Source organism: Hemicordylus capensis, chromosome 1 (assembly GCF_027244095.1).
Source record: "Hemicordylus capensis ecotype Gifberg chromosome 1, rHemCap1.1.pri, whole genome shotgun sequence".
NCBI classification, from domain to species: domain Eukaryota; kingdom Metazoa; phylum Chordata; class Lepidosauria; order Squamata; family Cordylidae; genus Hemicordylus; species Hemicordylus capensis.
In genome coordinates, this window is record NC_069657.1 from 136,068,255 (window position 1) to 136,090,055 (window position 21,801).

At 44.2% G+C, this 21,801-nt stretch overlaps 1 protein-coding gene, 1 long non-coding RNA gene and 1 other non-coding gene across 15 annotated transcripts in view; 1 reads left to right on the forward strand and 2 right to left on the reverse strand.

Annotated features, from left to right (window-relative positions):
• Positions 1 to 21,801, forward strand: part of PPP6R3 (protein phosphatase 6 regulatory subunit 3) — a 177,534-nt gene that overhangs the window by 24,688 nt on the left and 131,045 nt on the right. For 10 of the 13 annotated variants that reach the window (XM_053261801.1, XM_053261845.1, XM_053261792.1 and 7 more), the window contains exon 1: positions 12,469 to 12,599. The gene's annotated coding sequence lies outside the window, so the exon portion shown is untranslated. Of the gene's footprint in view, positions 1 to 11,977; positions 12,148 to 12,306; positions 12,436 to 12,468; positions 12,600 to 21,801 lie in introns of those variants that run through there. The other 3 variants (XM_053261811.1, XM_053261821.1, XM_053261852.1) reach the window with 3 other exon arrangements.
• On the reverse strand, positions 524 to 12,499 carry LOC128329951 (uncharacterized). The gene is made up of 3 exons (XR_008309877.1): positions 11,933 to 12,499; positions 4,552 to 4,674; positions 524 to 836 (listed from the first exon to the last, which is right to left on the reverse strand). It is a non-coding gene; the product is annotated as an uncharacterized LOC128329951 (long non-coding RNA).
• On the reverse strand, positions 11,830 to 11,902 carry TRNAA-AGC (transfer RNA alanine (anticodon AGC)). Its single transcript has one exon. It is a non-coding gene; the product is annotated as a tRNA-Ala (tRNA).

Here is a 21,801-nt window from a genome sequence, read left to right on the forward strand (position 1 = left end):
GCTGGAGTTAATCAGCAAGGTAATGGGAGCGTCATAACAAATTATGAAGCAGCATTTCTGCAATCAATAGTGTTTTCATAGGCATGTTTCAGAGTGTAGTCGGGAGGAAAGTCTTAAAGGATTGGGGGAAAGATGAGTTAGCCACCAGATGTCCAGAGCCAAAATGTAGGTCACCTATTTTTCCCTTGTGGGATCTGAATTGCTGTGCTGCATCCATGCATAAATAAAGTCAAATAATATAGCAGCAATGAATCTGCTCCATTTCAGGGAATCTCAATCCGATTTCTGAAAGCATAGCTTACACTTTGGCAATCTGCACAGTTATTAAATTAGTAGGCATATTTATTAAAAGGCTTTATTTTTAGAAAGTCCTATGCAGCTAGAGGTTTGACAGTAATGTTAGACTCGACTGTAATGAAGAAACGCCTATGAATTTGAGAAACTAGAAAGGCCTCATATATGTTTGTAGGTTCTAAAAGAAGGCCTACTAGACTAAGGCATTTTTTGAGACCTCCCAGGTTTGCCATACAGCTTCATATGCATTCTTCTCAAGCCATTAACACCTGTACATATATTGCATATGCACTATTTTATAACATTTTTTCATTTATTTAAAATATGCTATTGCTTTCCTATGCAACAAATTCAAAGTGGTTCATAATACTTCCACTAAAAAAAGAGTAAAGCACAGTAAAAACAATCAATAACTAACCTATAATCATCTAAAATAGCAAAAATAATCAGTAAAATGGCACTAGAAACCACAGTAAGTGTTACTTAGATCCTTGTAGATTTTCAGTGTGGGTCTCTGAGGAAGCAGGATCAAAGTGCATTGCCTATGTGAAAGATGGGAGTAAGCATGACTGAATATTTAAAGGAGCAGTAGAATCCAGCCTTATAAAATTTTAGAACATGAAGAAGTGGGTATTTATCTACATTCAGCAATAACGGGTTAAATTAACAGACTCTGCATACAACACATAATGAGAGTAACCTGTGGTTGCTACTTTTCGTATAGGAGATTGTTGACAGACAGTGGGGCCAAAGTTATGTATGTGATGGAGATGGAAACTGTAAATTAAAATTAGAAGTTCCTTGAGGCAATCAGTCTTTATTTGGGGTTAAACCTTATTTAAAAGGGACAGCTAGAGACCTAGCATGTGTATTTTCTCCTATGCCATGAACTGGGAGGATTTTATAAACCTTTAACATGATTTTATAAGCCTCTCTCCCTCCCATGTCAATCTCCTGATTGGTGGGCTAGATAGATATCAAGGCTTAGGAGTGTGCTTCTGCTGATTATGCATGGAATTCTGTACTGTACACAGTTTCTGTGTTGGTTCACAGCAGCATTGCTTCCAGGGGGCTAATAGGATCAGTGATGAAAATGAGATTAGAAAACTGAATTTGAACATTTTGTTTCATCTAAACGGATTAACTCATATGGGTTTGGAAAAATTAAACCACTGTGTTTCTTTTTATCCTTTCTTGTTTAGAATCAGCTTGCTATTATTTATTCATTTGTATATTTATTGTTGCTTAGAATCTGCACTCTTCTTTGGAAACTGCTTAATTTTCACAAATGCTTTAAGATATTAGCCTGAGTATTGAACTCACAAGTTCTTCCCATCCTTTTTAGCTGTAACTGGAGGACGAAGACAGGAAATGCTGTGTCACTGTGATTCTAACCTCATTCCTTCTATCCCTTTTGTTTTCAGTAGGACCTTCTGTAAATGAATGTATGTAGCACTGTTGCATCTTGGCAGAAAGTTTTCTGACACTGCTGCTGTATACTCGGCTTACATAGCAATCACTCATAACAGAAACAGCAAAGTTTAACTCAAATGGTGACGGGCAGGGGGAGATTTAAAGTTATATTGTGCAAACCACTCCCCCCACCTTTTTGTGAGCTAACATTGTGTTCACATTCACAGCTAAGCGTGCTATAGCAAGTGATTTAAAATTATTAGATTGGATGCTAGAGTTCAAAAACTGCAGGGAGAAACTTCATTTGAAAGTATTGATGCTAACTGAATTAATTGTAAAATGGAAAATGTCCTAATTGGTTTTCATTTGAAAAAACATGGACTGGTTCAGGTGTCATGCAGAACCTCAGTTGGAACCGGACTCTGCACAACATCCCTGAGCCTTGAAAACATGTGCTCTCCCCTCCCATCCCCACACAAATGTCTACTTCCTATCTAGGTTAAAAGAAGCCGAGCGAGGTAGAGTCGTCCAAACCCACTAATCTCAGTTTATTCTCTAACTACTTGCTTCAGATAACTTGAGATCTGTAACTCACTTCAAACCTTGGGTTTGATCTTGGGTTACAGTATGTGGAGATAGTAAGTTAGAATAAGCCAGGATTGATTGTGTCATCTAAGCTCGCCAATCTTGTCTTATTTTAACTTAGATAGAAAGTGGACACTCGTGCAGGGATGGGAGGGGACAGTGCATGTTCCTGAGGTTCAGGGATGTCACGTGGATCCTGAGTCTAACTGAGGTTCTGCATGACATCTGAATCAGCCCATTGCGTTGTGAGCCAAACCTGATCAGCACTCTGTATATGCACTGGAGCTAGTAATGAGAATAAGGCTTGTTTACTCTAGTCAAATATTGGCTTGGTTCTTTGAAATGGCAGCCATGTTTGAGCTGGATTCGAAGGCAGAAAGAAGACACAGAGGCTATTCCCACGATCACTGGAAAGTGGGCTAAGGGAGCTTAGCCCGCTTTCCAGTGATTGTGGGAACCACCGGGCTCATGGGCAAGCCCAGTGCTCCCAAGATAGCTAGCCTGCTTAAAACACCCTCCCCTTAAACGAAGTTAACGAAATGGGTGCTCTGTTAACCTTGTTTTCCTGCTCATGTGGTAACTCTTTCCCAGGGCAATCACCAGAGAACAAAGCGCAAGTAATTAGGCCTGTTCCTTTAGGAATGACCAGATCACTCGGAGTTCTGTGATTCACTGGAACAGGGATTCCCTCAATGGGGTTGCTGGCAGGCACACAGGCCTTAGCCTGGCCCACAGGGCTCTGAGTTTGGGTCCAATATGGGTGACTTGGGCTATAAGAATTGGCTGGCATCCAGGCTAATGGTTCACTATTTATTTATTGTTAAATTAATATTATGTGTGTATGTATGTATTCAATTTTTATACCGCCCTTCCAAAATGGCTCAGGGCGGTTTACAATCAAAACAAAACCATTAAAATCAGTTAACAATTAAAACAAAAATTATAAAACAGTATAAAACAACAATTAACAATTAAAACATCATAAAACAGCAATTAAACAATCATAACAATTAAAACCCCCTGAAAACCACGTTACAACATTAAAACCATTCACAACTATTTAAAGGCCAGGTCAAACAGATAGGTTTTAAGTAGGGATGTGCACATACCACAGAGGCGCGGTCCGATGCCGGGGTGTGTGTGTCTCGCTTTAAGGGTGAGGGGGTTGTACTTACCCCTCCCTCCGCTTTCCCCCTCCGGCGCTCCATTTTTCAGAGAAATTTTCAGGGTGGCAGCGTTCCTCCCTGCTGCCCCTGCCCGCTTGATGACTGATAAAAGCAGAAGTAACTCCCACACATGTGCCTGCTGCAGCCGCGTGCGTGCTCCCGTCGCGCACATCACACACTGCATGCGCACACTGCATGGCGGGTGCATGTGCAGGACTTACTTCCCCTTTTACCGGTCAACAAGGGGGCAAGGGCAGGAGGGAGGAACACTGCCGCCCTGAAAATTTCTCTCAAAAAATGGAGCGCTGGAGGGGGGAAAGCGGCAGGAGGGGTAAGTACAACCCCCCCACACCCTTAAAGTGAGACCCCGGCATCAGACCGCTGGACAGGGTCACTTGCAAACCAGTTCGCAGGCGTCTAACATGGCCTCTGGACTGGTTCGTGCACATCACTAGTTTTAAGGGCTCTCCTGAAGGCCAGTAAAGAATTCAAATTGTGGATTTCTGCCGGGAGTGCATTCCGCAGCCCAGGAGCAACTACAAAGAAGGCCCATCTCTGAATCACCACCAGACGAACCAGTGGTAACTGGAGACGGACCTCCTCAGATGACCTTAATGTGTGGTGGGGATCATGCAGAAGAAGGCGCTCTCTAAGATAACTTGGACCTGAGCCATTCAGGGCTTTAAAGGTAATGACCAGCACTTTGTATTTTGCCCAGAAATATATTGGCAGCCAGTGTAACTGTTTCAGAATAGGCATAATATGGTCTCTCAGGGTTGCCCCAGAGACCAATCTGACTGCCGCATTCTGAACTAACTGAAGTTTCTGAACTACGTACAAAGGCAGCCCCACGTAGAGAGCATTGCAATAGTCAAGCCGGCAGATTACCAGCTGATTCACCACTGTTTTGAGGTCATCCTCTTCAAGGAATGGGCACTGCTTACGAATCAGCCGGAGCTGATAGAAAGCACTGATGGCTGTGGCCTCCACCTGAGATACCAGGGTGAGGCCTGGGTCCAGGAGTACTCCCAAGCTGCGCATCTGCTCCTTCCGAGGAAATGTAACCTCATCCAGCACAGGAAAATCTACTCACCCCTCAGATTCTGAGTTCCCCAAATGAGCACTTCCATCTTGCTTGGATTCAGCTTCAATCTGTTATCCCTCATCCAACCCATTACTGCCTGTAGGCAGGCGTTTAGAGAATGAGTGCCATTTCCTGAAGATGAAAAAGAGAAGTAGATTTGGGTCTCATCAGCATACTGATAACACCCAGTACCAAAACTCCTGATGACCTCACCCAGCACTTTAATGTAGATATTGAAAAGCATTGGTGACAGAATGAATGGAGCCCTGAGGGACTCCATATAACAGCTTTTGTTTTGAGGAGCAACTGTCACCAAGCTCCACCATCTGGAATCTACCCAAGAGATAGGAGCGGAACCACTGCAAAGCAGTGCCCCCTATCCCCAACTCCCTCAGGCAATCCAGAAAGATACCATGGTCGATGGTATCAAATGCCGCCGAGAGATCCAGAAGAACCAGCAGAGTCACACTCCCTCTGTCGATTCCCCAGTAAAGGGGAATATATATTGCCTTTCATTTAAGAAAATCTCAAGGCAGTTCACAAGCTTGTATAGTCTCAAGACTATACAAATTACACAATAAAATATTAAAATGGAATATAAAAATACAAATATAATTAAAAGTTTAACACACACACACACACACACACACACACACACACACACACACACTATAACCATAAAATACAAAGTAAGAGCAACAAAAAACAGCACTCATCTAAAAGCCTGGGTTAAAAGCCAAGTTTTCACTTACTTTCTAAAAACTGTGATAGAGGCTGAGAAGCAGATGCCCACTGGGAGAGCATTCCAGAGTCTGGGGGCAATAACTGAGATGGCCCTGTCCCGTGTTCATGACAGGTGAGCCTCCTTCATTGTCAGCACACGTAGCAGAGCCCCCTTCGGTGACTTCATCAGGCAGGCAGAAACCTTTGGGAGCAGATGGTCCCTCAGGTATCCTGGGCCCAAATTGTTAAGGGTTTTCAAGGTCAAAACCAGCACCTTGAATTGGACCCAGAAACAAATTGGTAGCCAAAGAACATAGCTCTTTCAAGATGGGTGTGATATGATCCCAACAGGCAGCTCCAGATAAAATCCTAGTTGCTGCATTTTACACTAACTGCAGTTTCCACATATTCTTCAAGGGCAGCCCCACGTAGAGCGTGTTACAGTAATCCAGCTGTGATGTGACTAAGGCTTGGGTAACAGTGGCCAAATCTGCCTTCTCAAGAAAGGGACACAACTTGCGCACCAGCTGAAGCCGTGCAAAGGCACCCCTGGCCAATTGGCTCTCCTACTGACTAATGGCACCTCTGTCTTGCCCAGATTCAATCTCAGTTTATCAGCCCACATCCAACCCATCACTGACTTAAGCTCCCGATTCAGGACATCCACTGCCTCCCTAGGATCAGGTGACAAGTAGAGTTAGAGCTGAGTGTCATCTGCATATTGCTGACAACTCAGTCTATGTCCCCGGATGACCTCTCCTACCGGTTTCATGTACATATTAAACAGCATAGGGGACAAAACCGAACCCTGCAGGACCCCACAGGCCAAAGGCCAAAGAGCTGAGTAGTAGTTCCCCGGCACTACCTTCTGGACTCTTCCTCCGAGAAAGGACTGAAGTCACTCCAAAGCAGTGCTTCCAGTTCCTATACTCGAGAGGCAGTCCAGAAGGATACCATGGTCGATGGTACTGAACGCTCCTGAGAGGTCCAGCAGAACCAACAGGGATGCACTCCCCGTCTAGCTTCTGGTGTAGGTCATCCACTAAAGCAGGCCTGCTCAACTTCGGCCCTCCTGCAGATGTTGGCCTACAATTCCCATAATTCCTGGCTATTGGCTGCTGTGGCTGAGAATTATGGGAGTTGCAGTCCAAAAACAGCTGGGGGGCCTAAGTTGAGCAGGCCTGCTCTAAAGCAACCAAGACAGTTTCAGTGCCATATCCAGGATGGAAGCCAGACTGAAAAAGGTCTGGATAATCTGTATCATCCAAAACCCTCTGCAGCTGAGACGCCACCACACACTCTATCACCATGCACAAAAAAGGAAGGTTAGAAACAGGTCTATAGTTATCCAGGTTGGAGGGATCGAGGGGGGGCTTTTTCAATAATGGTCTTACCATCACCTCATTGAGGCATGGTGGTATCTTGCCCTTCCTTAATGAAGTATTGATTATAATCTCCAACCATCTGCCTGTACCCTCCCTGGCAGATTTAATTAGATATTGGGTCAAGGGTCAAGAGTGCATGACGCTGCCCACACACTGCCCAAGATCTTGTCCACATCCTCATACTGCACTAACAAAAAAGAATCCAATAGGACCAAATGGTACCCAAGGCACGTCTGCTGGAATTGCCAAAACCAGATGTGAGCAACTTTATCTGCAAAGTTATATGCAAACTGATCACAATGGGCTCTAAATGAGCACATACTTTGGAATGCGCTCCCTGTTGAAATAAGTGCCTTCCCATCTCTGGCAACTTTTAAAAAGGCAGTGAAGACACATTTATTCACCCAGGCTCTTAATTAGTTTCATGGTTTTAAATTTTAATGTTGGTTTTAAATGATTTTAATGTTAATGATTTTAATGTTTAAATTATTCTAATTGTTAGTTGATTTTAATGGTTTTTATTTTGATGTAAACCACCCTGAGCCATTTTTGGAGGGGTGCTATATAAATCAAATAAAGAAATAAATAAATTGTTCCTCCCCCATGACTTGGGGGGGAGTGTGGAGCAATGCCTTTGCTACACAGAACAGCTCCGCTGGTCTGCACTGAGCAGATGCAATGGAGGTAGAGAAAAAGTGTTTCTCTGCCGCCCCCACTGCCATTGAGTAGTCCCTAAAACGGGCTCTAGCCTGTGTGCGGATTAGTCACAACTCTTCCTCCAGCATTGTTCCAACCATCGTCCAAGTTGTTTCATTGTCCTAAGCTCCGAGGAAAACCAAGGAGCAGAATGGACTCTACCAAGCTGGAGCGACCGTGTCAATAGCCCAGGCTGTCTCCATGTTCCAGAGATTCACCAGGGCCTCAACAGCTCTGGACACTGGAAACTCCGTGAGGGCTGTCTGGAAACCAAGCAGATCCATAAGCCTCCAGGGGCAGACCATTCTAATTGGCCCATCACCCCGCAGAGGGGCAGATGGAGCAGTCAAATGAAACCCCACCAGATGATGATATGCAGGACAAGGGAATTGTCTCAGACTCCCCCATTTCCAGATCATTTGTTCCCTGGTCAGCAAAAACCAGATCCAGAGTATATCCTGCCACATGGGTAGAGCCCAGTACCAACTGAGATAGGCCCATGGTTTCCATGGAGGCCATGAAATCCCGAGCTGCTTCTACAAGGGGGGCCTCAGCATGGACACTGAAGTCCCCCAGGACAATAAGCTTGGGGAAACCCAAAACCACCTCCGAGACCACCCCCGTCAGCTCAGGTAGAAAGAATGAAGTGCAGCAGGGTGGTCGGTACACCAACAGATTCCCCAGTCTATCTCAGAGCCCACCCTCGAAATTCTGAGATTGACTAACCAAGAACCTGGAAAAGAGGAACGGTCTGACGATATATGACCACAATGCCCCCTCCCTGACCCTCAAGGTGGGGGCTTAATCAGAAAACCTGGAGGACGAAGCTGAGAGAGACCAACTCCACCCAGCTCATCCAACCAATTCTCCATCACTGTACCTGGTCAGCATGCTTATCCACAATCAAATCATGGATGAGAGATGTTTTAGCATTTGCCAACCTAGCACAACAAAGATGCACACACTCGAGAAGGTTGTGCGGCTGAGCAGATGCTCAGGTCTCAGTCTGAGGTGCACAAGGAGAGCAGATAGTTGTGCCTCATTCCTTGCAACATATATGTGTGTGTGCTGTGTGTGTGCTGTGTGCGTGCGTGCATGTATCTCAATGCTCACATTTCTGGGCTGTAAGCAGCCAAATAAGATATTTTGTATTGATTTTTCCTCTGTGTTTTGAATTGAGAAAAAAGATTGTATATTTGTGAGATTTGACGTCAATGGCCACTTGCACTAATCCTCTCTGTGTTTAGATTTCTTTTATACAAGAGAGTGACTTATGTGAGCTGTCTTGCAGCTTAATGTAATATAGATGGCCTTCAGAAAAACAACTATATGGTTATCTAGGTCTAGATCACATTCCTCTCTTTAAAATGAATTAAGGTGAGGAAATAAGAAGTGGAACTAATTATTATTGGGGAGTGTCTGACAGTTTTCAAACACCTACCCTCCTATTTTGAAAGGCTACAGCCCTATGAGGAATATGTTTCATGTTTTTAATCAGCTTTTGAAATAGCTCTGACTCCCCTTCATGCATACTGGGGTGTCCTGCAAAGCCCATAATGTACTTAGAAGGATCATTTTGAACCAATATTGGATGTCACTAGAGAGCAAAAGCATATACTGCTCAAGTTTAGTCAAAGTTTAGTAGGAATCCAGTCAGACAAAGAGAAGCAAGACCTACATACTTATCAAAGGAAGTACTTATGATTATAGCAGAGGCGTAACTATAGGGGGGCAGGGGGGGCACGTGCCCCGGGTGCCATCTTTTCTGGTCACGTGGGGGGCGCCGCCATGACAAAATTTTTTTTTTAATTTTTTAAATTTTTTTGTTAATACAAATGTTTCCTGCTCAGTGCAGCAGTGCTGCAGCAGTCAAGGGAGCGCGTCGGTGCCCCCTCCCCCACAAGCGGTCCCTTCCGTGCCGCCCGCACCCCCCCCCATTGCTTTGCTGGCGCCTGGCGGCCAGTCAGTGGCCTGGCTTGGCGGCGGGCGCTTGTGAGGAAAAACCTAAGTATAATGTAGTATGTTGGGGGGGGGCGCAGGGGGCGCCATTTCAGTGCTTGCCCCGGGCACCGTTTTCCCTAGTTACGCCTCTGGATTATAGAGTGATATCACAGGAACATAGGAAGCTGCCATATACCGAGTCAAACCATTGGTCCATCTAGCTCAGTATTGTCTACACAGACTGGCAGCAGCTTCTCCAAGGTTGCAGGCAGGAATCTCTCTCAGCCCTATCTTGGAGAAGCCAGGGAGGGAACTTGGAACCTTCTGCTCTTCCCAGAGCGGCTCTAGGGGTGTGCATGGAACCGTGGAGCTGCGGTCCGGCACTGGCGTGGGGGGTTCCTTTAAGGGCGGGGGAGGGTTTTCTTACCTCTCCTGCCACTTTTCCCCCTCCAGCGCGCGTATTCTCTTTAGTAATTGGGGTGGCAGGATACCTCCCTGTCGCCCCTTCTCCTGCTTGATTGCAAAAGGCTGCAAAAAGCCTTTTGCACGTGCACACGTCATGCGCGCGCTTCATGTCTCAGTGAACACACGCGCTTCACATCTCAGCGAACACACGCATGTACGTTGCGGAGACGTGAAGCACATGCGCAAAAGGCTTTTTGCAGCCTTTTGCAGTCAAGCGGGGGAAGGGGTGGCAGGGAGGTATCCTGCAGCCCCAATTACTAAAGAGAATACGCGCGCTGGAGGGGGGAAAGTGGAGGGAGGGATAAGTAAACCCTCCCCCACCCTTAAAGGAGCCCCCCACCCCAATCCCTCCGAACCTCAAATCGCCCATGTCCAGACCGGTCCGGAGGCCAGTAGAATGGCCTCCAGACTGCTCCGGGCACATCACTAAGTGGCTCTGTCCCCTGAGGGGAATATTTGACAGTGCTCACATGTGGTCTCCCATTCAAATGCAACCAGGGTGGACCCTGCTTAGCTAAGGGGACAAGTCATGCTTGCTACAACACAGCTGTAATTAACAATGAAAAATGAATATGGAACTTGCATAACAAGAGTTGTTTAGAGCCTTACTAAGGTCGCTGTGATTTTTCCACAGCTGATCCTGCCAAGCAAGCACAATTGAACTTAAAGAGAAATCACGTTGCAATAGTTTCAGTATATATTTCAGGAGCAAAGGATTTGGTCATCCTTGCATTGACCATAGTGATGCTACACAGCCATCAGACACACATGCTGCCACCCTGTTTAAGAGCAAGCATTTTAATAATATCAGCTCACTATTCAAAATTATGCAAGTTCAGGAGCCAGACATATTGGTTTCAAAAAAAGATTTGTTGTTGTTGTTAAAAAACAAAGGTTGGCATCAGGGGCATAACTACTATTAGGCAAGGGGAGGCGGCTGCCTGGGGGCCCCCACGCCTTGAGGCCCCCCCCCGAGGCAAGTCACATGACTATATATTGTGAAGTGTGTGTGTGTGTGTGTGTATCACCGAGGGGCCCATTTTAAAATTTTGTCGCCGGGCCCACTCCAGCCTTGTTACGTCCCTGGTTGGCATTCTTGAATGATGGCCTTCTTACAATGATGGTTTTCTGGCAGGACATCTCCTGCTCCCAACAAACCTACCTTCTTGGAGAAACCTAGTAAGGCATATTTTCCCCATTACCCCAAATGTCAAATATATATATTTTTTATTTTATTCATTACATTTATATACTCACAGGCTCTGGTCGGCACACAGCAAGTATTACGTTTTATGTTAATAATGTGTTAATGCAATAAACGTATCTGTCAAAGAGGATGCATTACATCTTCATTAGATCCGCCTTGGGGTTGTCTTTTAACGAAAGGCGATATATAAATGCAGAAAGAAAGAAAAAGATCCATGAATATTATGCTTTGTTAGCAGATGTGATAAAGTAAAGTGGTGCCGTCGGGTCGGTGAGATGATGCCTTTCAGCATCTTCCTATATCACTGCTGCCCGATATAACTACAAGGAAAGCAATGATGTTAAGTGGCCACGACATGCAAGTGGCAGAGTCTGACAAGAGTATAAGATAAGCACAGTGGCAATTCGCAACAGAACATATGTTACTGGGGATGACAAAAACTTCCAGGCTGTACAGTAAGCCATGAAAGCTTCTGCTACAGCAAACGACAAAAAGTATTGTGGCCCCTTACAACACTAACATGGTTATTATCTCTCAGGTTGTTACAATTTTATTTTGTATGCAGCAATTTGCTTTCTCTGCTCCACTCTCCCAGTCCACATGATTGTTTTTAATTTTTAAACGTTTGGTAGACATTTTAAAGCGGCAATCATGACGCTACCGGACGCATATAAAAAAAAGTTCAAGCAAACTTCGGCTTAAATAATTATAGTGAGAGAAACCGGTTTCAGTAACACACTGCTGGTAGAAAAGATAATTTAAACTTGAACAGGAGATTTTTCTGCGCTTATCAAATTCATAGCGAGCTTATGGAAGGGGAATTGCAAATCATATGAACTGTTGTGGAGTAAAGACAAGCCAAGACAAAATTGGAGAATGCGGGCATCGATCCCGCTACCTCTCGCATGCTAAGCGAGCGCTCTACCATTTGAGCTAATTCCCCTCCTAGAATAAAAGGTTTCCATTGGCTTACAAGTAATGTATTTTTCCAGTCAGTGTTCTTTATTTCCTCCAACAGCCAATTGCAAGAAGTCGCTGTTGTCAAGCAGTGTGATCCTTTCGGTTACATGGAGAGGGCGTGGTTTTCCTCGCTACCCAATGAGGAACTGTATTCACCGGCGCTCATTTTGTTCGCGAGGTGTGCCTTCAGCTCGGGTTCTCTCCATTCTCATTGGTCTGAGTACTTTGGTAAGTGATTGGCCACCATTGGTTTATTTTTAAACACGACAGGATGCTTCAGTTGGACAATACGAACGCCTTTCAAATGTGACGTAAGATTGTTGCTAAGGCGTGAAGGTGGGAAGCCGGAGGCGTCCACCCGAACACGCTGATTGGGTTAAAGGAAGCCGTGACCCTCGCCTTTATCCTTCTATTGCCCAATAACGAGGTACCCGGCTTGTGATAGACGACACGGCGCAGCCAGTAGAAAGCAAGAGCGTTTGCCCTTGTCCAGTAGAAGAGGCGATTAATGAGAAGGTGTGACCCATGTAGGGTTGATTGGCAGAGATGGGGGGAGGGGGGCAGCGGAGGGTTCGGAGGAGCTGATATGCCCGCCATCTTGAAGAGTCGGTGATGGTAGCGAGCAGCAGTTTTCCCGCCTGAGCGGGGGGGTCCACTAGGGGGGAGACGCACTCGCGGAGGTAGGGGCTCCTTAGGCTGTTCCGCTCTCTCTCCGCGGCCTGGCTCGAGTTGCGTCCTTCTACATTCGGGGAGCGCGATGGAGGGGCTCGTGCCCGTCGCTTTGAGGAGTCTGGTGGGGATCAGTGGCGGCGGATGGGGTGGGGGCGCGCGGAGGAATAGCCTAAGCGGAGGGAGTCCCCCCTCCCTTCTCTCTCCCCCCACCACTCAGTTCCTGCCCCCCCCCGAATGAGGCCTTCTCTTTTCCTCTCTCCCAGCCCTCCTCCCCGTCATTCTAACTCCCAGCAGCGGCCTAGTCGCCCGGTTTGTTTTGCTCCCTGAGCTCTACGCCCGTCGTCGAGTCCGCCCCCCACCCGATTGTCTGTCGCAGCGGCGACCTGCCCCTCCCCCTCCCCTTCCCCCCAGCTGATCCCCGGGGGTTGAGAATAGGAAGCGGAGGAGGGAGAGACCCGGCGGCCTCCTGCCTGTGGGGGTCGGAAGTCATCCCCTTTGCCCTGCCAGAGAGAAGGTGGATGAGGAAACGCGCGTCTTCTGTTTCTCCCCTCTATAGAAGGGACCGGGAGCTCTTGTCTCGTCTATCCCACCCCGCCCATCTGAATTCTCTCTCTGTCTTCGAGAGGGACTTAACAGCGTGTAGAGTCTGCTGGGCTGTTTCAGGAGGGAAGTGGGACGTTAGAGGGTCCATATGCTCCCGTCTTCTCTACTCGAGGCCAGTCTAAAACTGTACTTCGTTTTTGTTTTCTAAAGTAGTAGCCTAGCCATCCTCTCCCGGTTTGATCTGCAAACAAAACACCCCTAGAATGTTTGGATACTCTCTTGTCTGGGTCAAGCTGTAGAGTAAACCTTTTGCTTCAGGGGTACCAGCCCTGTTCATTTGATCAATGAGAGAGAGAGATACCTACAGTCAGGGGTTTGTTTGGAAACCAGGTGGGAGCTGGTTTACTGTTTCTTGCTCAAACTTCTGTATAATTGCGTTACTGGGGATCTTGGGATGTGAATATCTTACTTCAGGCAACGATTTTTTGTTGGTGGGATTACACTGAGAATGCAACACAATTATACATTCAGAGTTCCCGCTGGGTCTCTCTCCGACCCCCAATATGTTTATCTTAGGTTTCCCTCGTGAGTATCAAATTCATTAGACTTGAGTTTGACTAAAACTTGCAAGTAACACATTAGACACTATTCAGGTTGAGAAGGTGGAGAAACTTTGATTATTTATTCTTTTGTTATGATTGCTTTTAGACCATCTTTCTGTGCTCAGAAAATGAATTTAACTTAAGGCTCAATAAAATGGTGCAAGGTTAAGTGACAATATTGTTTCCAGTTGCTTCTTTTGGAAGTGTGTCTGCGGGCAGAAAACACTAACTAGTGTTGCGTCCTCAGTATTTTCCACAGGACCATAGAAGTATGCAGAATAGCTGTCAGGTTTATGTAATCTTTACTATTAAAAAGCCCTGAACAGTAATAGGGTAAAATGGAAGTTAAGGACTAGGTAGAAGCAAACTAAAAAAATAGATATTGGCCACAAAGACAAGTATAGACAGCTCCTGAAAATAATGGACTTCTCTTGATGTGGGGTGAATATTTTAGATTGGACTGCTCAGATTCCTAGGCTTTAGTGTAATCTAGTTCTACCTGCACAGCCAGCTTAGATCAGGGTCAGGAAGAACTTTTTTTTTGCGTTGGTGACTGATTGCTTTTAACTTTTTCTCATTGTGCTATGTGGTATACCTTGTTGGCTTCTCCTTTTTAAAGGCATGTTGAGTATGCACCATGCTTTCTTGATTTGTAATGCATTAGTCTAAATTCTAATTCTTAAATTCTGTTTTATCAGGTGGCATTTTCATTGGTTTTTGCATCTCACAACCTGTAAGTTGAATTGGGGTGAGGTGGGGGCGAACTATCCTGGAGAGAGCATACAAATCTTAAAACTATTCTTTTCTGCTCTCTCTACCACATGTATTTAATTTAATTTTTATTTCACTGTTTGAGCAAATCTCAAAATGGAATTATTTTTAGCCTAATTTGGGAAAATGCCCTTTAATTTGCATTCAGTTAGATTATCACAAAGTTCTTTCAACTATATTATTTTGACTTCTCTATTTGGGGATGCAGTGCATGTGTGATCATGACCAGGGTTCCACACTTTCTTATACCCCTGCTGCTATGGTGAATGATCCACTGCTCTCCAGTGAATGTCACAAATGAACCACTGCCCTCCTCCTAACCTTGGACTTGAAGAGATGGGCAGGGATCGACCTGCAGCTTTACAATTGCTTCTGCTCTTTCCCCAGTTCGAAGGCGGAGAGGAAAGTTTGGGGTAGTTTGGACATTACTACTGAGACACCTAGAATGCTTTGGTGCTAAGTTGGTCTGACCCTGACACCCTTCTCAGCTGAGGAGTTTGAAAGCATGTCAGTGGGAATTCTTGGCTACACTAATTGGCATGCTTTGGTTGAGTGACAAGTTGCCTGTCTCCCTTTATCACAAGAGATGGAGGGAGAATGTTGCCCTTGTTTCTCTGAGGCTGGAGAACAGGACCATCGTTTTTGACTTGGTGATCAAAAACAGACACATGTGGATCCTAATCAAGATTTGTATGGAATGGGAAAAGTTGAGTATCCAGTGACAAAAGCTAGACCATGTGTGATAGGACTGAAAGGGTGTTTCACATGAAACTAAACTGCTTATATTTTCATGAATGCTGTCAGTGTAGGAGAACAAGCAGTGGAGAGCCATCTTTAAATCATATGTATGTTCTAGCTGATGTGGCTTCTATATTTGCAGATGTTGGATAAATTTTTTTCACATAAGAGTAATAGAATTCTAAAAGTTAGCTTGGTGTTTTAAGGTAATTAGGAGTGAAACAAGCAGTGTAGCAGGAAAATTGTGGTAGTGTACGTTAGGAGTAGGCTCTTTGCTAAATCTTCAAATTTACAAATAGTTGTAAACTGCCATGAGCCATTTTTAGAATTGTGGTATATAAATTAATTAAATAAATCCTGTGCTGCTGCCTGAATATATTCCAGACAAACCTGTTGCAGGTAGAGCAAAGGGCTTGTAGACTATCTCTGCTACCAGTAGTTCTACAGAGGCTGAACAAGTAATGCAGGCACATCCTGTAGAGTTGCAACAGTATGTCAGTGTTCGTTGCAGAGTTGACTGAAGTTTTATTAAGATCAGTTTGTCTAGAAAAATCACCTTTTAGTAACATTGCAAAAGGTTAACAAGGTCATTTAAGCCAATGCATCATGATAAAAAACCATAGCTCACAGTGCATGGTCTGAAAACAATGATGCAGCAGCCTTGCTGAAGCTAAGCAAGTCTAGACCAAGTCCTGGGAACCCTGTGTAATAGTGCCTTGAGTTCCATGGGAGATAGTTTTTAGGACTCTCATAAAATTTGGAAAGAGTTCTATAGCTCTTTTCCTCTTCAGTTCAAGAGTGAGGCTCTCTGGTCTCCAGTGTGTTATGTTTAGTTTAGATTTATTTATTTAATTTCTATACTACCAATCTCATGCCTGGAGGTAGTTCACAACCAACATTACTTTGCTACCAAAAAGAATTACTAATGACTAGTATACCTTTTCCTTCAATAGTGTTTAAATTACTTGAGTGCAGAAACTTTATATATTAAAAACTCCAGGAAGGTAGCTGTGTGAGTCAGTTGTGGCGGTGATTGTGTGAGTCAGTTTTGTGGTGCCTTAACGACTAATAGCTGCTGTAAGCCTTTTTCTAAAGATAATTTTAATTTATCAAATTAAAATTTGTTAATTTTTAAAAGTTTATTTGAATGGACAGCTATTTCACATAGATGTGCTCTTCCAGATTTGATGGCTTAGCTCCTAGCAGGGGGTCTATGCAGCTTGACTTGACTTACCAACCAACATCTATGGGTGGTCAGCTGCTATCAACTCTTCACTTAACTGGTGATTTACAGAAGCCTGGTTTCCAGATGTTGCCAGAACATTCTAATTCCCCAGCCTGAAAGCTTCCTTTATGTTGTGCTGGGATGAAGGATTTAATCGAGAACTTGCAGAGGATTTAGGTAGTGGTGAAGCAATGAAAAGGCAGGTAATGCCCCCCCCCCCCATTTTTTGCAGTTAATGGAGAACTTGGAAGAATTGAAAGTCCCCCCCCCCTTCCTGCATAAGGCAAAAACAAGGTGCTGTTAGTAAATCTTGCAGACTACTCACTGTACATGTGAGTGCACACAAAAACCAAGTTCTCTGCTCATGGCATAGATCTTATTGGAGGGGATGGTGGCAAACAAATGACTACCTAACAATCCAAGCCAAAATTTGTGGACCTTTGGGCGAGTAATACTAGTTTGGATGTAGCTAGTATTGCAGTAGCATTCTGCTGCTGCATTTGTGCAATGATGTAGCACAGTGGCATTGTTTAAAGAAAGGGATGTTCTAGACTACAACTTGTGGTTGCAGGAAATTATATGTGTCCCAGAGAAGGTTGTCCACTAGTGGCTGTGCAACATTGTTGAGCACTGCAGCTTTATGCAGCTCTGCAAATGTGAGTGTAGTGTCTCTCTCGTGCTACCCCAACACTAGCTTTGATGCCAGCAACTGAAAGAAGTGACTGCAAAATAGTGCAGTTCTGCTGCAGGGTGTATCTGAGACAGTGTTAGATTTTGGTAGGAAGAAGCTATAACTGGGTGATGAGATTGAACAGATACACTTACTTTGGATTGCAGAGGAATGGAATGTCTCCAAAGTGGTGTGAGCGCTTTCACTTGTTTTTGTGATAGAAGTCAGTTTGAGGTTCTGTTGCCGCCTTGAACTGGATTATTTTGTAGGAGGATTTTATTAGAGTGGCTGTTAAAGGAGGTGAAATAGGGGGTTGCTGCGTTCTCTGGCCTTGCCTGGGGATAAGGAGATATTCCTACAACCTTTGGAGAAATCTGGAGATGACTTGGTGGTCCTGGTGGTTTCTGGTGTTATACAGTAGTGAATATGGCCTTTATTTAAGCAATCTCTTGCTGTTACATTTTCATGTCTTGCATTATCAATAGCAATAGAATTTGGTTCATCTTAAAAATTTAAAACTTGTGTCTGCTTAAATGACACAAGCATTTGCTTAAAGTTTCTTTCAGTTCTGGGTTAACTCGCTGCTTGAGGCAATGAGCTGCTCTTCAAACTTAACACAGCTAGAGTTGAAGTTAAAATAAAATCTGCCTTCTATCCTTCTTAGAATCATAAGCACATCTCTTTCAGTATTACCTTGTAAGAGCTTCTATAGAACATGGTTTAACCTACTTTTCTCGCCTCCCCCCGCCCCCCCACTGTCACTTGAAAGAAAATGTTTCCTCTGAATGTGTGGCTCCCGTGACCTGATTGTTCCTCAGACTACATTTGATTTGAAGCACTGATCCCTGTTTTTAAAGCCCTGGGCCTCAGTCCAGAGATCTAGATATATAGCAGGATTTCTTTTGCTCTGATAATACAGAGAATCTGAAATGGTGAGAACTATCTCCAGATGACTTGAGAGACACAAACTGCCATTCACTGTGGAAAGTGGAGGTACACATAACCAGAGATAGATTTCCCCCCTCAGGATTTATTGGATGGATCCAGGAGTGGCTGAGTATTGAGAAGGGCAGGCCTTGTATAGAAACTATGTTTAGCAGAGGTATCGTCCTTACTGGATTTGGGTATTGATACTTGCTCATATCAAATCTGTGGTAGCAGCTGCTGTTACTGAAACTTTTTTTTCCAGTGCATTAAAAAATAGTAACTTAAAACTGTGTGTGCATACATAATCTATTGTATTCCTCTAAAACAGGCCTGCTCAACTTCGGCCCTCCTGCAGATGTTGGCCTACAATTCCCATAATCCCTGGCTATTGGCTGCTGTGGCTGAGAATTATGGGAGTTGTAGTCCAAAAACAGCTGGGGGGCCTAAGTTGAGCAGGCCTGCTCTAAAACAACCTAGCTTACATGCAGTCTGCTTGTCATATAATCATGCACACTGAATTCTATGGGCCAAATTCATTATTAGGACTCATGGGCTTGATTTTTCCATAAATAAACACATCATGCATGCCCATAGACTGAAGGGAGAAGAAGAGAGTTTTAACTCTCTTCACTGTCACAGTCTGGATCAAGACCCTTCTGGCTGCTATTTTCCCTGGGAGGGAAGCAACCTTTGATGCCAGTGAATGCTTCAATCCTAGATGAATGGAAGTACAGTTGCAGGGCAGTCCTGATCCGGACTGGCACAGTGGTGGAGCAGAGGGTTAAAGTTACACTTTTCCTATACAGTGGTCCTGATCTGAGGGGAAGGGTGCCATTTACTTGGTGGGGGGAATCTGTTGTCCCTAATAGTCTTAATGTAATGTGTGCTTAATATGAAAACTTATATCCCACCGTTCTGTCATAACTGATGCTTAGGGTGGCTCACAATAAGCTACAAAACCACAGAATTTGGCTTTATGTTACAATCGCTTAACACTTAACCCAAGACCCAGTATTTAACAAATTAAAGCCTGATTTTGTGTCAAAGAATGAATTAGGAATAAACAAATATGACTTGAGATCCAGTACATATACTGTTATCTATACCCATTTCAGACCAGCTTTTGAGCAGGCTATGGAGTTGAGACTGCCTTGGTCAGCCTAATAGATGATCTCCATTTGGGTACTGACAGGGAATGTGACTCTGCTGATCCTTTTGGATCTCTTGGTGGCTTTTGATACCATCAATCATGGTATCCTTCTGGGTTGTCTGAGGAAGGTGGGATTGGGTGGCACTGTTTTTACAGTGGTTCCATTCCTACCTTTCTGGCAGATTCCAGATGGTGTCACTTGGAGACTGCTGCTCTGCAAAGCAAGAACTAAAGTATGGAATCCCTCAAGGCTCCATACTGTCTCCAATGCTCTTTAACATCTACATGAAACCACTGGGAGAGATCATCGGTAGGTTTGGTGCAGTATGTTATCAATATGCTGATGACACCCAGATCTATTTCTCCATACTGCATTGACCTCATCAGGAAATGGCATAACTTCCCTAAATGCCTGGAGGCAGTAATGGGCTACATGAGAGATAAAAAGCTGAATCCAAATAAGACTGAGGTAGTGATGGGGGGTGTCAGGACCCAAGAGATGGTTTAGATCTGCCTGTTCTAGATGGAGTTACACTCCCCCTGAAAGATCAGGTACATAGCTTGGGAGTGCTCCTGGATCCAGAACTCTCAGGTTGAGGCAGTGGTGAGCAGTGCTTTTTATAAGCTTCAGGTGATACATTGGCTACACCCATTTCTGGAGGTAAATGACCTTAAAACAGTGGTGCATATGCTGGCAACCTCCAGGCTCGACTACTGTAATATAATCTGTGGGGCTGCCTTTGTATGTAATCTGGAAACTACGATTGGTACAGAATGTGGCAGCCAGACTGATCTCTGGGACAATCCGAAAGGACCACATAACACTGATTTTAAAATAATTGCACTGGCTGCTGATGTGTGAAATACAAAGTGTTGGTTATTACCTATAAAGCCTTCAATGGCTTGGGTCCAGGGTACGTAAGAGTGCCTTCTTATCATGAGCCCTGCTGCCTATTAAGATCTTCTGGGGAGGTCTGGTTATGGTTGCCACCAGCTTGTTTGGGAGTGACTCAGGACCAGGCCTTCTCGGTGGTTGTCCCTGGGCTTTGGAATATGCTCCCTCAAAATAAGAGCATCCCCATCTCTGATTGCTTTTTGGAATACCCTCACACACCTGTTTCTCAGGTTTTAAACAAATTTTAAACTGCTTATTTTTTATTCTGTGAAATTATTTTAAATGTGTTCTGTTTTATATTTGTGTTTAAATTGTGTTCACTGCCTAGAGATACATATACCAGGCAGTATATAAATGATACATAATAAAATATATACACTATGCTTGTGTGTGTATAGATAGTGCAACTATGCATGTTTATGCTTTCAATCAAAAGGTGTGGACAACTGATTTCCATTTCAATAGAGATTCTATTGCTCAGTAACTACCAGCCCCTGCTTCTGGAAATTCTGGTTATTGAGGATTCCTAGGTCAAATACTTGGAAACACATTATTTGTCCTGATGGCTTATTTAAAAGTTGGTGAGCTGCACACCAATAGGAGGAGTAATGGGCAAGTGCCCTTTCCATACACCCTGCTTTAAAAACAAACAAAAAAACTAAGCTTCTCCCAGTGGTCTGATTAGGTTTGCAGACCCACAGTGGTATTTTAGTGTGGTGGGTGTTGGGGGATCAATTGTGTGTCAACTAGTTTGACCCTTGGTTTTTGAGGAAGTACTTATATCGGGCAGCAGCGATATAGGAAGATGCTGAAAGGTATCATCTTATACTGTGTGGGAAATGGCAATGGTAAACTCCTCTTGTATTCTACCAAAGAAAACCATATGGCTCTGTGGTCACCAGGAGGTGACACTGATTCGACAGCACAACTTTACTTTACTTCCTGGTGACTCTATAGATCAATAAAAATACTTAAATTCACAAAATCCTCCCCTGTGTCTAAATCGATATACATTTTGTAATCCGAAGGACATGTGGACTGTTTGACCAGAGGCTTTTGAGTGGTGTTCCTAGGAAGTATAAAGGCTTTATTTAGTTCCAGCTGATTGGTTTTAATTGTTATAGCAACCAATTAGTATGCCTGTTTATTCATTAACTAAATGAATTGGATAATTGGAAACTTGATTTAAATAGCTAGGAAAGGTTTATGTTTCAAGTTCTAGGAAAGGTTTTATGTTTCATGTTTTTAGTGAAGATGACTATTCAGGTTTTTGTGTATTGGAACAATGTCAGATAGAGGTAGCAGCACTTTAAGTAACTAATTTGCTGCCTAAATGGAAACACATTACTGGGATAGAAGGCATTCAGCAAAAGCAGCATCCAGTTACAAATATAAACTGGTTTGAAACTAGCCTGATCCCTAAAATTCTGGAAACTTAGGGATCAATTAGGCTCCCAGCTCTTTTCTGAAACTAGTGTCCAACATTGTTTGGCTGTCATTTCTAGCCATCTCTAGACATTTCTGGCCATCTCTGACCCGCGGATACACAAGGTCGCCATTTCCCTCCCTTGTCCCCCACGTATGCTGAGGTCAGGTGTCTTTACATGACCATGGATATGCAAATCTGCTCATATTGAGGCCCTCCAGTATGTAACTACAGAGTAGTAACCACTGCTCTGTTGTGTTTTT